Source organism: Lepisma saccharinum, chromosome 1 (genome assembly GCF_977018435.1).
Source record: "Lepisma saccharinum chromosome 1, izLepSacc3.1, whole genome shotgun sequence".
In the NCBI taxonomy this organism is placed as follows: Eukaryota; Metazoa; Arthropoda; class Insecta; order Zygentoma; family Lepismatidae; genus Lepisma; species Lepisma saccharinum.
In genome coordinates, this window is record NC_139229.1 from 131,879,573 (window position 1) to 131,896,135 (window position 16,563).

The 16,563-nt window shown below is 40.2% G+C and overlaps 1 protein-coding gene across 3 annotated transcripts in view; it reads left to right on the top strand.

Annotated features, from left to right (window-relative positions):
- Window positions 1-257: 257 nt before the first annotated feature.
- The window catches only part of LOC146001442 (LIM domain transcription factor LMO4), a 305,897-nt gene continuing 289,591 nt past the window's right edge, over window positions 258-16,563 (top strand). For 2 of the 3 annotated variants that reach the window (XM_083138767.1, XM_083138764.1), the window contains exon 1: window positions 258-985. The gene's annotated coding sequence lies outside the window, so the exon portion shown is untranslated. The remainder of the gene's footprint in view (window positions 986-16,563) is intronic. The other variant, XM_083138771.1, reaches the window with a different exon arrangement.

The following is a 16,563-nucleotide window of genomic DNA, read 5'->3' on the forward strand; positions in this document are numbered from 1 at the left end:
AACCGCGTTCTGGGCCAGGCTTGTCTTGCCGAGGACCGCCCTTCGCCCGTTCTTTTCCTTCTCCTCACACTCCTGCCGACACAAGCACGGCGACGTTGCCAAAGCGAGACCACGGCCGACCGAGGTGGAAGGGCTCCGTTGCCAGTCGTTACGCCGCTCGGCCTTCTTCTGTCTCGAGCTGCAGCTTCCGAGGTTGCCGCCGCTCGATCCGGCGGCGCTGTTGTCGCCGAAAGCTCCCTCTGCGAGGAGCGGAACGAGTCGTCCAGAGTCAGTTGCAGACAGAAGCGAGAAAGAAAGGAGCTTTGTTGGAATGTGTCGCGTCTTCAAAACGGCGCTGTGACATCGTCGAGCGTCCAGACGACACATGCTCTTGTCACATGTGATTCCGTGAACCCCTGGAGCTATTTGTTGGGACGTGGCTGCAGAGAAACGAGCAGGAATTGACAGAAAAGGACGTGAACACTGGAACAGTGAGGAGCAGCTGTTGTGTAGACCGAGAAGAGAGAGAGAAGCCTGCTGCAGTGCTACGAAAACAGGGCCTTCGTTGGACCTCTCCTCAAATGTTGTCGAACTAGTGTTTTAATTTAGCCCTAATCTGCGTGCGCTCCCTCCAGAAAACACCCTGAAGAGTTCCTAAAGTGCGTGTGAGTACAGTAGGACCTATGCTATATCATAACAATTTGATACCTCGTTACGAACTAACACAGAACTGAAATAGCGTGCAGTGATATGGAACTTGACCGTTTTTACCTGAGCGTACGCTGAAGCATTGGGACTTTTTCACCCGCTTCGAAGCACCAAGGTAAGCCAGTCCAGGGAGCCGAGAGAGGGATCCTTTTTTTTTCTCCCCAAATATCCCCCCGGGCAATCCGACGGGGGGTCCGGCATTGTTGACCTGTACTGGACCGTGGAGGCCAAGAGAACTTTTCAAGGTCACCGCTAGTAACCTATGAAGATTAGCTGTGGAAGGACGAACAAAATACAAGTGAGTACAGCGACGGTGTTTTGTTTTTCTCTCTTGATGAGCTTTGTTTCCCAGAAAAGTAATTTAAACGTGTGCGTGCGAGAGTTTTAACGTTTGCAGCTTGAGTTCTCTATTAATTTTTAGGATTTAGAGGCTCTTACACGTACCCAGGTGCTTCTCGTCTGATACGAGCGATTGATTGATAGAAGTGTTTTTCCTCCGCTGGTGACTTCAGAAAAGCGTGGAAAGAGAAAAAAAAGGAGAGTAAAAAAGAGAAAAAAAAAGTGAACCTGCGTGAGCGCAGCCAAGCGACTAGTTTGGGGAGGAGGGAAAACTCGTACACGTGCAAGCCCCGTGGCGCTTCCACTATTTCTTGTCGACTCTGGCTGTCTTTGTCTTGAAAACATCGCGAAGAGCGTTCCACCAGTGTAGTGTTAAGATTTTGTGTTCTGTAGAAACGTTGACAAAGTCGCGTTTAGGATTATTTAAAATAGGCATTTGAACCCTTCTTGAAAACGTCCCTGTTCCGACCTACGTACTCTTGTTTATCGCGTACCTAACCGAACTAGACAGCAGCATCGACTATACCTAGAAAACAGCCCGTCACATCCCATTAAAAGATTTCTCATTGACCAATCAATGCACATATTTACGGTGAAAAAATACAACAATTTCAGTATAAAGAGCGCATATTTTGTGTTCAAAAGCGATGTATAAAATTACATTTCGGTGTTATAATGGAGAATAAAATCTCAAATTTTATATGAAAACTAAACCTACGTATCACACAATAAAAATGTACATTCTATAATATCGCATTCATAACCTTCACGGAGAAAAGTCGTATGAAATTAATGCAAATATAGCGACAAAATTCTTCTAAATAAGTAAAAAAAAAATTCCGGAGATGTGATTCCAATCCTGTAATTTTTAATTGACTCGTCATGATAATGTACATACTTGGACATTTTTCGTCAGTAAAAATTACGCTAAATAGGTACATGTCAGACCGTAGCATTCACTCACTATAGAAATTTAGATGAGTTTTGTTAAGAATTTTTACATTCATTTTTGTTGTTATTGGAGTTTTATCAAGTTTATTCCATTGAAGAAATCTATTTTTCATCCCACGATTTTATGAATATTTACATAACGTGCAGAATACTTGCGACTCTGCAAATCGTTGCAGAGGTGGTTAAATTTCGTGTTTAATTCGCATTTTGCACGCGATTTCGCATAATTAAATCACAAAATATGGCAGGAGAATGTACCCCACACCATTCAAAAATTTCACTAAATTAATCGTTACAGCGTGTAGCATTTCATGTCCACGTCAAAATGAAATAAATATACATGTCCCTTCCAATCACTTCAAAATGTGTCATATTTAGGGGAGATTGGGTTTGAGGCCCCCCTCCGAAATGTCCTCGACCCAAAAAGAGTATGGTTGAAATCACGAGATACCCCTAAACTAGCATCGAAAAAATGCGCCCTTCGAAATGATTCGAGTACATTTCCAGGTAGACGTCTCGCTAATTCAACAATGCGAAAGAAGCAGTAGTAACACCATTCATCTCAGAAAAATCAATTTTCTGTGATAAGAACGTGTAGGCTTGTACATTTTTTATTGAACAATTTCCCATTAGTTATTGGAAAGTCCAAAATGTAATATGAACTTTGTAAAAATTTAAATTATATTTGCATATAATTTTGCATTGCCAATACAGGACACACACACCATAAGATTTTTATTATTATGTATTCTAATATGCATTAAAATAAACTTGCGCAAAGATGTAGTACATACCGGACGTAAGATAACCCTAATACAATTTCATTATTTGCAACAAGTCAATGCATTCTGAATCGCACAACCACTGTAATTATTGTAGTGCGTTAGAAAATTTGTAGTCTTCTTGTGGTATCAAATCTTAATTACTTTAGATCACTCTATCTCTCTGCATTAAGAGGGGGCATTTGCCACTAGACTATCCTAGTCTATAGCCTATGGGTCACTCAAATATGAGGGGCAGAAGCGACAAAGGCCACAGACTATTAAAATTCGTTCATATTGTGATAATAGCAAATTAAACAAAATGTCAAGTGGACGGCCAGAAAGGTGTGATCCCTGATGGTGAAACAGTAAAAACAAAACACTGAAATTGTTATTTACGATACCCACCTGCAACGATCAGTTCTTTACAATTGCAATATTTGTATGATATTCCAATGCTACTTATTGTTGGACAAAAGACCGATTTTTGTAGTGTTTTGTTTTAGGGTAATGTGGGCTGAATTGCTTATTTTCGAACATGGACAACTCTCTCTGTGACATTAATATTTGAAACATTATTTTTTCCAGTTACCCTCAGAGGCAATTGAATTTTATAGCCTCCTTAAAACAATTACCTCATATGCAGCTTCAGTTTTCCTGTATGCATTCTTACGTCACAAGCCTTACAATCCACACACTAAAGTCTTGATGCACATTTGGTGCATTTGTTGAAATAATTAAATGTGTACTTTTGGCTACTTTGAAATAATCCTGTCTGATTTCCTCCAAAGATGGAGTTTTAGTGCATCACATTGATCAGCACCTGATAAAAGTACCCTATGATGCATTTCTATATTTTCATGCGCCAAAAGTGTATCATGAACTGTTTATGCACTTGATGGAGTGAACATATATGTCAGTTGATATATTTTGGGGTCTGTGCGCTTTGAAGTTTTTGGCAGTGGGGATAGTAGTCACCATAAAACAAAGTTTCGAATTAACGGCGGGTGTTGATGTGGCCTTTGTAGACCTACTGTCCCTGGCAATACAGGTAAAATCCCTGCCGAAGGCTATTTTACCCCTTCCATGAACAACAGGGGTAGATGAAACTAAAAATAATGGAGGCGCAAGCCCCTTTTCTTCATGGGCCAGCTTTTGTGTTGTTGTAAATAGGAGCTAAGAATGCCATGGATCTATACATGATCTTAAAACATTTAATTCATTCATTATTACAAGATTGAATTAAAAGTAATTGATTCTTGCACCGGATTGGCCTTTCTAAAGAAGACTCAACTGGTAACATCATGAATGACTATGCAATAAATTCTAATATATGGCCGTCTGCACCATATTGCAAAAAATTATAATCGCATGTTTATTCTGATTTAATAATACACGTGATACAGAACACACACAAACATTAAAAAAACACATGCTGGAAATTTCCATAATCAAACTCGAAATATTAAAAAAAATTGCTTATAACTGGATTTAAAAATTCAATCGCGAGTTGAAAATTTTCAGGCGCCCTGTCTTTTTTTCTACCCCTGATTAACAATATAATAGTACTGTTTGTGGCACAAAAAATTCCTTTAGATTTCCAAATATAAACTTGGTCCTGAAACAAGTATCGTGCTTTCAAACGTCAGTGCAATCTTTGATAGCACTATCCTACCCATATGATTATCAAGAAATTCTTGGCTATAAAATGGAATTAAGAAATTCTACTTTATTGAAGGTGACCTGTGGAAAATCTACTCGCTTACATGAAACTATTGCACAAGAAGGTTTAAGTCGCCAAATGTTAATATAGTTGGAATATTAGTTCTAGAAAAAGCAGCTAAATCTGTTGTAGAACTGAAGCTTATATTAAAGGTGTCTGCTTATTGCAATAGTATAACGAAAAAGGCAAAATTCTGCAGAATGATTTCAAAGGATAGAGGAGTTCATGCTGGGGAGGAATGCTATTTATCTAAGAAATTATTTTGTAATTTTTATGTTATTTTAATTACAGTAATGTACAGATCCTTTCCGGTGGCTGGACGCGTTGAGTGCTCGATTCACGACTTCGCTATCGAAGGTTAAGGATCAAATCCTATAATGGGTGGGTCCATTCATAAATTTCATGCAATCATCATTCATCCTCATCGTCGGAATCAGCCAAAAACGATGCGAAATAAGACGATAATAATGATCAGGTGTGGTATTTGAAGGGGGAAGGAGATGAATTATCCCCCTCTGAGTACACCCCCTGATTTTAAATTACTAGCCTTGAGTGGGATTACACCCATATGGTACACTAACAAGTACTCCCGCAGTTTGTTTCCTTATACAGCATATTTGCAGAAGATACAATTCAATCTACACGTGTATCAATATACGCTGTATAAAACACACCTTATTACTAAATTCGTTGACCCTGTACATTCGAAATAAGTTAAAATACAACACACTACTACAGGTATAAGATTATATTTTTTTGAGGCAGACAATGAATCAGCAAGACGATGTCGAAATCGTTGTTTCCGAACAAAAATATTACGATCGTTAATATATGATGGTGGACGGTCAATAACTTGACGTTTCATCACAATATGCTTGGAATCAAGGTCTGCCTGCGATTCGAGTTTACAGACGTAAGTAATAGCACAAGCGTTGCCATATTTTTCCTTTAAAGTATAGACCTCTTTTATACAAGAATATAAGGTATTCTGACATGAATGAAAATAAATGGAAACACAATTTTACTTTAATTCAGTACTTAACTGTTACAGGTGCAAATATATCACTGACAAATAAGAGTGACTGGAATATTGATGTGATGATTTCGTAATTCTTAATATTTGATTTTCATGCAAACCTAAAATTATGTAAGAAGTTGCATAGCATGTTAAAATTCAGTAAACATTATAAATTGGATTCCACTGCTAACAATTTTGCAAATTATTCTAATACAGCAATCCAACTAAGCATTTAATTATAACATGTTTCAAAGATTTCAGCTGATTGAGGTTATTTGTTGGTGTTAACATTTTGCCTGTAAGAAAGAGGGACTATAATCGCTTAAAGATCGATTATTTTATCATGGTAGCCAACGTCTGCTTTTCTAATTACGTTTCCCTAATGGAAATTTATTTTTGAACTGTTAGTGACCAAATACAGGACAAATGCGCGCAGTGACGGGGTTGGACGTTCCGGTGTGGTTGGGTTACTGGATGAATGTCAGATTTGGGTGGGTCATAATCTTCAAAGAAAGAAATATTTTGATATTAACACTGTTGTTACATAGTAGAAACAAATTATACAAATTCAAATAGTTTCGCGAGTACAATTTCAGACACGCGTGAAACACTTTTTGAGCACTTTTGGATATTTTTGCACAATTTGCAGAATGCATACCAAAAAAGTTTTTTTTTCTTTTTAAAAAAGCAATGATATTGAATGACATAAAAACAGGAATATGCTATATAAATAGGTCGCGTGTTATGGGAAGGAATATGCATGATTGAAAATATTAAAATTAATTTTATTTTGGGGGGAGCTAAAGTGCGGTAAATAACATTCAAATTAATGAGGAAACGATACGTTCTATTTCTGAAACATGCCTCTTAAGAAGAAAAATGCTACAAATGACCTTCAGAGCGTCGCCAGCCCAAAGTTCGGGTATTTATAAAAAAATGTACGATCCCCCCCCCCACCACCACCACCACCACACACACACACACCAAAATACAAATCATGGGAAAAGATTAGGACATTAATCAGAAGTCACGAATTGCTTAGCACTGGTAAATACTAATTTCTCGTGCGTGCAACCGGATACGCAAACATCACGCACAAAACAGTCAGCCATGCGTGTTCCCGTACGGAGCAAGTTATCAAGGATCCTTCTTCAAAATATAAATATTAAATTTTGTGTATTCCCCCTAATCCAAATTGCGCGTGAATTACCGCAAGCGATCTTCTAGCTGACATTTCCCCGCCAACACGGGAGATGAGTTGTTAAGATTGCGCGAAAAGATGCCAAGAAAACAGATTGTATCAGTACAAATTGAACTTCCCGCCCAATATCTTCGTCATCCGTATTGTAATGCCATCTGTGAGCGAGTTTTGAGTTGAGATTCTTTCCTGTGGCGCAGAAAGTCTCGTACGTACAGGTGCGTCATGCAGTTGCTTCCTCTGCACTTCCATTTGGGACATAGGTTGGTGGTACGGTCTAATTAACAAGATTGCTTTTTTGATTATCGCCTTTTCAGCGATGATTGAAAGTAAATTTGAGAGCCATACCATGACCATAGTTTAGTTTTTTTGGCGTTAGAAATGTCAGACTGCCTGAGGGGTTATTTTGCTTCGGCCGTCTCAATTTTAATTACGAATAGAGGATGATTATTAACTTGACGATGTGAATGAGAGAATGACCACAAGGCAGCAACAAGGAATCTAAGCCAGAACTCGTACAGGCTGTTATGCAAATCACTGTACTGCGGAGGTTAGTACAGTCACATACACTTCTGGGGTGTAACAATCTCATTGAGTAGATACCCTAAGGCCAAAACATTTATTGAAACCTGCATGCATAATTTTGTGCCCGAATAACTTTATTGGTATTCTTTGATGTATATAGATAATCTTGATCTACACAGTCCACCATACCGATAATACAATACTAACCAGATCCATTAGGTAGGTTACTAGTTTTCAAGCTTTGAGAGGAAGGTGTTCTTTGCTATTGTCTATTCATCCGAGTTTGAGTTTGTTTTGCGTGATGACGATGGCTATTGGAGCGAATTTATAGGCATTAAAACGTCTAAAATAGACAGTCAAGTAGGCACCTAAACGGCTCTATAAACTTAGGGGAAGTTTGAATTTTTTGCATTGTATTTTCTTATTTTACGCCGGTTAATCGCAACGAGGAGGATAATGGTGATTAGATTACATTGATCAAGGAATACGAAGAAATGTGCGGATTGCAGGAAAGATTTCGATCATGATTCGACCACCTAACCTGGTTATCGCTTTGAATTACCATGGTTTAATGTACATAAAGTGGACTTGAAACACCAACTCAATCAATTACCATGGTAATAAATAACTAGGCATCGCCCCCTCCCCAATTTCATATTGTAAATGGAGTTCTATAGAGGGACCACAAGGAAAAGAACCTTCGTCGAGAAGTCTCCGCGCACCTTTCCCTTCCTCCATTCAGCTCGGGCCATAAGAAAGCATGCTCCACTCTGCCCCTCCCCTCCACGCGGGAGTACGGTGCACAGGAGTCGCGGGTCTGCGCAGGTTTTCTTGCTTGAGGTTCCACTATACTCTCTGTTAAAATGTTTTTATATTGTGAAGAAGTTTTTGTACGTCACAGGAAATTAATGGTCTTAACCAGAGATGTGACAAGATTTATTTCAGTACTCATCGACTCTTATGTACAACTTATTTACCTTTATGTAAACGACACAAATTCCTAAACCTATAAATTGCAATATGCGCTGTAGATACAGTGTACCGAAGGAAAACTGGAGTAAGGTAAAATAAAATATAAAAAAAATACATTTGAGACAATATTTTTCAAAATATCACCGTTACTCTCCAAAATAGTAATTTATAGGCACTATAAGGTTAGCATCGAAGCTACGCGAAACATATTTATAATATTAAGACCAATAGGCAAAAACCGCAAACCCAGTTACCTTACTCTGTTAATTTTTAGGTTTCTTCACTAACTTACTAGGTTCGCATAGGCAGTAGGCATTTTTTTTTTTTTATGAAAACAAGTTTATTTTATGGCGCTAGGTGTCTGGACCCCAAATGGAATATGATTCAACTCACAATTGTCTGTGATGCAACTAGTGTCAGTTTCTGTAAAGGAAACGTAGATGGCATTTGCAGTAAGACAAAGGTAAACTCGCCAAAATTTTGATGTAATCAAATGCCTTAATTTTTTTTCACACAAATTTGATATCCATCGCAACAGTTCTAGTGTTGTCCGCAGGACGAGAGGGACAGGCTTTTAAAAATTGGAGACGAGACGAGATTGACCATGTGTCATGAGACAAACGAATATTTTCGAGACGAGACAGCATTTCCACGAGACGAGACAGGCCAAAGTCTCGTCTCGTGGGCAATACTAAACAGTTCACAGAACGGTCCTGCATATGTGTTGGATAATGATCTGCGTGCACTTACCAAGGAGACGTCACTTGTATGCTGTTGTGGCGAGAAGGCGAGAGATATCGGAAAGTATCGGCTGAAATGCATCTACCGATACCAGCCGATACTTTTCCGGCATTTTGGTCTTTCACAGGGTCCACAAAAATGTCGCGCGACATTTTCGCGGATTCTAATTATCCTGTAAATGATGCAAAAAGAAAACTTTCTCTTTATTTTGCACAAATTTTGCACGCAAAACAGCATTTTGTGATTGCATAACATCTATTTTTAATATTCTAATGTAATTTTTGTGTATTCTAAAGCAAATTTCTTCGTAAATTCATGGACATAATTGGCGAAGAATATTTACACCGATAGTGATCAATATTTTGAACAAATTTTAATTATTGCAATTTTCAAGTATCGGTAAGAGTATCGGCATCGGTTCAAAGTGGTATCGGCTCAGCTCTAGTTATAGTGTTGCCCACGAGACGAGACTTTGGCCTGTCTCGTCTCGTGGAGTCTCGTGGAAATGCTGTCTCGTCTCGAAAATATTCGTTTGTCTTATGACACATGGTCAATCTCGTCTCGTCTCGAATTTTTAAAAGCCTGTCCCGTCTCGTCCCGTGGGCAACACTATCTAGTTATTATACCTCTTACCCGATATTACATTTAATAATCGAAATTAAAGCAGAATTGTATGTTATACTATCGGAACATGAAGATACAGTTTATCACAATTTCCGGGTAGGCTATTGTGCACATAATGAAACTTTTTATTTCCAAATACACATGGACGTCCGCAGGATTTTTTCCAGGGAGGGGCAAGGAAGATATTTTTCAAGGGGGGGGGCAAAAAAGTCACATTTTCCCTCAAAAGAGTGTTGTTCCCTAAAAAAACATTGCTTAAATTTTAATTTATGGTGTTCATGCAATAATTAACACATGTTATTGTGGCTAAAATGAAATTTTATGTGTGAAATACATAATTTTTGGTTGACTTTCATTTTACAGGGGGGCTACGGCCCCCCTTGCCCCCTTCCGGACGCCCATGCAAATACATACAATAAACACTGCTTAGCTCTAGTTGTAGAAAATCTTTCATGTAGAAGAGTGATATTTCAATTATACAACAAATTACAGCATTTACTAATATTTTATTTGTTTATATGTGGAATACATAGTCCACTTTCTCGGAAGGTAGAACAAGAATGAAGGTTTATATATTCGACAAGAAGCACAATAAGTTCATTTCATTGTTACATATGTGACGTATGATTCACCGTCTCTGCAGGTACAGTGTGGGTTTTATGTTCGCAGCCATCTTGAGCACACTTTCTTAACGGGTACTATGGGTTTCAATGTTGTTAGCATTGAACATAATTCGGTACACTTACTCAAAAAGCTAGTTCGCTAATACTTACGCCACATACTCGATTCACAATCTCGACCGGTACGGCGGGTTTGAATGTCCCTATAGCCGATATATTCAGCATACTTTCTCAGCGGGTATCAATGTTTTTATCAGACATTTGGTACACTTGTTCTTTAAGTAAAGTAAGTTCCATTTGCGACATACATAAATCAGTTCCTGTGCAGGTGCAGCAAACGGCAGAGATAACAGTAGGTAAATAGCCCATCGATATTTTCAACTGAGTACTGCTGATGCGAAGCGATGTTGCCTTCTGCTTAATGATTTATTTCAATTCTCGATCATCACATTACGGAAAACAGTATGAATTGAAATTCGCCTACGATTACTTTTGCCGTTTGGTGTACGATGGGTATGGAGGTTCGTAGCTGAGAGGTTCGGAACACTTTCTCAACAGGTAGGATTAGGGCAAGAATGTTCTCGCAGGGAAAAACATTCCAATAAAATTGGGTCTTCCCTTGTTGGAACAGGAAAATGGCAACACTGCGATTACGACCACGGACCCTCAGTTCCGACTTCAAAGAGGGAGAGAAAAGTGGAACGAGGGGAGTCGGGAGGGGAAGGACAGCTGCAAATATGAAAGTGGTCGGGACCATTTTCGACTCCTTTTTCTCCGTTCCAGTATTCACACATACATCCTGAGTGTGGAGCGACCTTATAGACATACATATGCACAGGACACACATGTGTATAGACTCGCGCACGTACACGGGGAAAGTAAAAAAGGGCTTAGCGTGAAGGAAATTGAGGGGTGGACGGGCGGAAAATTACTTGGGGAGGTGTGGTGGGTGGTAAAACATGGTTTTAGGGGGTCCGAATAACTGCGAGGGGAGGATTCAGAAACGACGCGGAAGAACGCCACGGATTGGTTCAACTATCCCCCAGTGGCGCCAAAACAATGCCTCGATTTAATAAACTAATGCAACGCCTGCGTGAATTGGAGTGCCTCTCTCTCTCCCTCTCTCTCTTGTTGCTATAATTAATGGAATGTTCACACGAAACCGCCTCATTTCAGCAGGCAGAAAGAGGAAAAAGGAGGATGAGAAATGCAAAATGGATGGCGAGAGAGATTTTAGCTTAATCAATCGCCGCCGCCAAGTGGGGCCTTTCCCCCCGCTCTCGTGCTTTTCTACATTCATCTGCTTTCCTAGTTTCAGACTTAATTCTATTAATATAATTCATAAACCATAAAAAGTACCGCGGGCCGGAGTTTTGCCAACGCGAGGTGCTTGTGTAGGATAGAAACGAGGAAACCAGTCTCGAGCCGAAAGTGGCAATCTCGTTCTCGTATTGGCCTCGAAGGGAAAGTCTCGCCATGGTCATGGTGCGTACGTGGATAAGGAATGAGGCGTATTCAGCTTTTTCAGTATTCCCCAGATTCCACTTTTACATATTCATTTATTATTATCGTCACTAGGAGATGCGGTGCGCCCGTCGCTCGAACCTGTTGGTTGCCACGCGCGAGATTCGGGTTCGATTCCCGTCTTTGGTGATATCAGTTAAGAGTATCCCTGCAGAGAGCGACTCTGGGGTTGGGTGAGCTTCTAGCGCAGGCATGGGTAACTCGGGTACACTCGCGAACTGACCCCCTACCCTAGTCATGTCAAACTCGCGGCCCTCGGCATTCTTCAATGCGGCCGACCTGCGTACGTACATTTCGTACATTTATACTTGTCCCGCTTTTCCTGTTCACATGAAAAAGCTTCGACTCTTCGGAACTTCGCCAGATTTGCCTGTTGTCCCTACACGGGTATATTTTTTTCATTCCATTGAGGGTTTTTGTGATGCCGAGTAAGCAAGTTGATTGACAGGTTAGTTCTGAGGTACAAAAATATCTTACTGGCAGGGGAAGGGGAGCGTGCATACTTTCTAACGCCAATTAGTTTGTGGATGCGATTTTCATCTCAATGTGACAGAACTGCTTGACATGATGATTCTCCGTAGCACAACAGGAGAACACATTTTGCAAAGGCACAGTCTTCTTTTATCGTAGTTGTTAATATATAATACCCCCACACACGCGGTGTGTGTGTTATAATTGCTGTAATTTCACAGCTTGTCAGGAATACCAATGTGTGAAACTGATTTAAACCAACATTTGTCTAAAGTAAAAATATTACTTGATGAATTTGAAAACCGGTTTTAGGACTTCAAAGTACTCAATATTGAAAGAGGACTATCACGACCTGGTTGTTCTTAGATTTTTCCACATATCTCTCACTGCAGTATCCTGAAATAAGCCATTTTCTGCTGGAATTTTAGCGTTGTTTCCGAGCACTTACCTTTGTGAACAGTTGCTCTCCATTATGAAGATAAATAGAACAGCCCAACGATCAAGATTCGTTGCCTGCATTAAGAGTTCCTTGCTCACAAAAACAAAATGCGAACATTGAGAACCTAGTTGCTAAAGAAATGTATCAAATCTCTGAGAAACGAAAGTACAGAGCATTCCCTGACATTCGCTACGAGACTCGCAGCAAGCGGCCCGGCATCAGCGCTTGTCTTTCCCGGTGAACGAGTCCGCGACAGTCGCACGCTACAGTCTGTTTTTTTCGCTCTCCCTGCCTTCGCTCTCTTTCCCTTTCTGTTGACGTTGCAGACTGACGCCAACATAATCCTCCCTCGGAAGTTGTGTTGTATCGTGTCCGTGTGTTGAAGATTGTTTCTTAATATGGCACCACAAAAGTTTACATTACAACAAAGGATTCATCTTGTCGAGTGTTACTTCGGAAAGAGGAATTGTGGAGAAGTGCGACGACGTTTTGCAACGAAATTTCCTGGTGTTCCCGTTCCACATAGGACCACTATATTAAACAGCGTAAAAAAGTTTAGAGTAACAGGGTCAGTTCTGAATAAAAGTGGAAAGAAAAATGGGGAAATCTAAAAAATAAAGTATACAAAGACAATCCGCACACCATCCGTAAGTTAAAAGAGAGTATTGTACGAGAAATCTGGAGAATTACAGTAGACGAACTTGCACTTGTAAATGCCAATTTCCTTCGGAGAGCAGAGGGACATAATTTTCAACACCTTCTGTAGTCAAGGTTAGTACACAATATGAAAACTGTAATTTTAATAGCAGACTCTAGCGACTGTCGGGGACCCGTTCACCGGGAAATACAAGCCCTGATGCCGGGCCGCTTGCCGCCGAGTCTCGTAGCGAATGTCAGGGAATGCTCTGTAGAATTGTCCATAAACTGTTTCATGCTAAAATTTTTGCACACTTGTAACAAATTTGTATTTTGAAATAAAATAATATAAAAATATTTCAATTGTATCTTATATCTATCGATATGAGATATACATAAAAATAAAACATACGGTTTATAATTATTTTTTCACTGCAACACACACACGTAATCGTGTAATCATTCAATTCTAAGCAGGGTGGTATGAGGGGACATTCCCGCTCTGGTTCTTGGGCCACACCCAGTTGCAAATTTTTGGCACATGGAGGCAGGGGGGCTCAAGAAAAATCATTGGAATCCCACTCATCGAGAACGAATCCCTTGGTTTTCAACACCAAAATGTTGGGGTGGGGTTCGAGGTGTGCGGCCCGGAGAGTTTTGACCTTATCGTTATGCGGCCCTACTTACGACTTGAGCTTGGCATGGCTCTATAATGCACCTCAGACCTCGCTCATTCTCTGATCTTGCCTTGCCATCCCACTTAAAGCGTTCGAGTTACGCGTGCATACGAGAGCACACATTCACAATGAAGACAAGTTGCCCACTCCCGCTGTAACCAATGAGATACCTGTGGCGAGACCACCCGAGCGAAATACTTTGATTTATATTTTGGTTTCGATTTATTGATTTACTTTTACTTCGTTTTTGTGCCGCTTTTGGCTAATCGCGATTATGAGGATGAAATTGTGAAGGGACATTCACAAAGAACACTCATGCTGGGATTCGAATCCGCGACCCCTGACGTCATAGCGCGATGTGTGAACCAATATGCCACGGCGTTTGTTTGCACGATTCGGATCCTAATATAGTTCTAGCCACTGTGTATAAACTGGACAAGCATTAAAATCTTGAATTGGAGGAAGTTTTAATGTTTGCCAAACGTGACGTTCTGATTTGAGGAAACTATATATTTTTTTTCAATAAAATTATTGGTTGTTTAATTAGCTAAATTGGATAATATCACTCTTCCATCAGCGCCCTATGAAGAAAATTATTCACGGCTGTTCCCCGTGGAATATATTCACCCGAGGTGTGAGTGGAGGGAGGAAGGGCTCTATGTATAATTGCTTTGAGTATTGCACATAGCGTTTGTTCATTGAATATCGCTCACCTGACGAACCGAATTGTTTGTGAATGATGGATGGAAGCGAGACCCGCGAGTTCATAATGTTCCATGCACCTCCCCCCGGCAGTAGTAATGGCCAATGCTGGACACATCACTGGCATCCTAGGCTACTAGTGGTGATATCGTCTGTTGCGCCTCTATTCAGAGAAGATTGTTAGCGAAAGCATAATAATAAGACAGGCTAGACGAGACTAGACTCTCGCCAGTCTGTCTCGTCTTGATTTATAAACATTCGTCTCGGTCTCGAGAGTATGTAGTATGAGCAGGGACGTAGCTAGGTTATTCAGTTTGAGGGGGGGGGGGGCAAATCTGAAATTTGTGGCTATGACACTAATATATATATATATATACAAAAGCATAGGCGTTAGTATGGTTTATTTTCGCCAGATCCAAGTTATTGATTAATATGTAAATATTATCATTTATCATACAAAATAGGAATTTATCTATTAAAAATGGACAACACTTTAGAACTCTTTCCACAAATACACTTTGACCGCATCCACAGCAACTCGAGAGAAATTTTAAACCTCAGAACATTATCAGTTCTCTCGACCCCCGTAGCTACTTTTGACCGTTCGCTGGAGACTTTGATTCCATCGGTAAGGGAAGGGTCATTTGCAACAAAAGGTTCGAATCTCTGGTTTCTAGTAGTGTTGCCCACGAGACGAGACTTTGGCCTGTCTCGTCTCGTGGAGTCTCGTGGAAATGCTGTCTCGTCTCGAAAATATTCGTTTGTCTTATGACACATGGTCAATCTCGTCTCGTCTCGAATTTTTAAAAGCCTGTCCCGTCTCGTCCCGTGGACAACACTAGTTTCTAGGAACTTGGGGCAAGGTAGCCAGATTATATGATTTTCATTATAAACCGGCAAGCAACGAAAGAGTGGAAATTTTGGTGTCCTATATTTGCTTCTGATGATTTTCTTGAAAATAGCAAATTTGTTCCCCGCACGGTGGTATAATACAAATTTACCGGAAAACTATGTATAGTATTAATTTAGGATAATTTTTAGTCGATCAAAATTTTGTTTTGAGAGGCGAAAGTTGCAACTGGTGGGGCCAGGACCCCCCTTGACCCCTCCCCTAACGACGTCCCTGAGTATGAGTAACAAATGTAGCGTGCCACCTGCAAACTTTAACAGCCTATAGATGTCATCAATACAAACACCCTTTCTTAACCATGTTCTTCTTTGGATTTGACATCTCATTTCGACGCTACAAACCGTCGAAAATAAACGTCATTGTATCTTGAATGCATGCAACAGCGCTGCACGGATTCACTTGCCATTAATGGATTAACTTGGCCTATCACCATTAACAAAAATGTATGGGAGCTTTCAGACCGAAGCGACAAGTATTGTAGCAGGCAACATGGAATACAGAACAGACCCCCTCAGAGTAAAGCAAAACATTCACCGCGCACTCGGGCAACACGAACTACGGTACTAAGAAAACTGCCCAGTCGGAGCGAAACTTGCAGCTTGTCGTGTCGCTTCTGTTCGAAAAATTGCATGGTTTCCAAGAGACGCGTGTGGCTTTTCACCTGAATTAATTGTAGTTTTTTTCTGCCCCTGCTTTTACATATCAAGTGTACAATTTTGACTGAAGCCTCCAGATTGATACGTAAATATACTGTTAGTTTGTTTTAATTCTTTAGGTCCTATTTTTTGTATCTAGAGTAAGGAGACTCGACACTAGGCTGGGATGAGGTTTTAAAAATCGAGGCTAGACCGAGGCATGCATTTGAGTTCGAGACAAGACCGAAAATGATTTCCTCGTTCACGATAATATTAATAAAAATAACATAAAAAAAACACGGTGCCAAATCCCGTCTCATTTTCGCCTAATGAGCACACTGATAGTGGGAAAGGAGCTGGAAGGACATTAAAATATTTCATCCCACCCGCGGGCCGCAGTTTGTCCATTC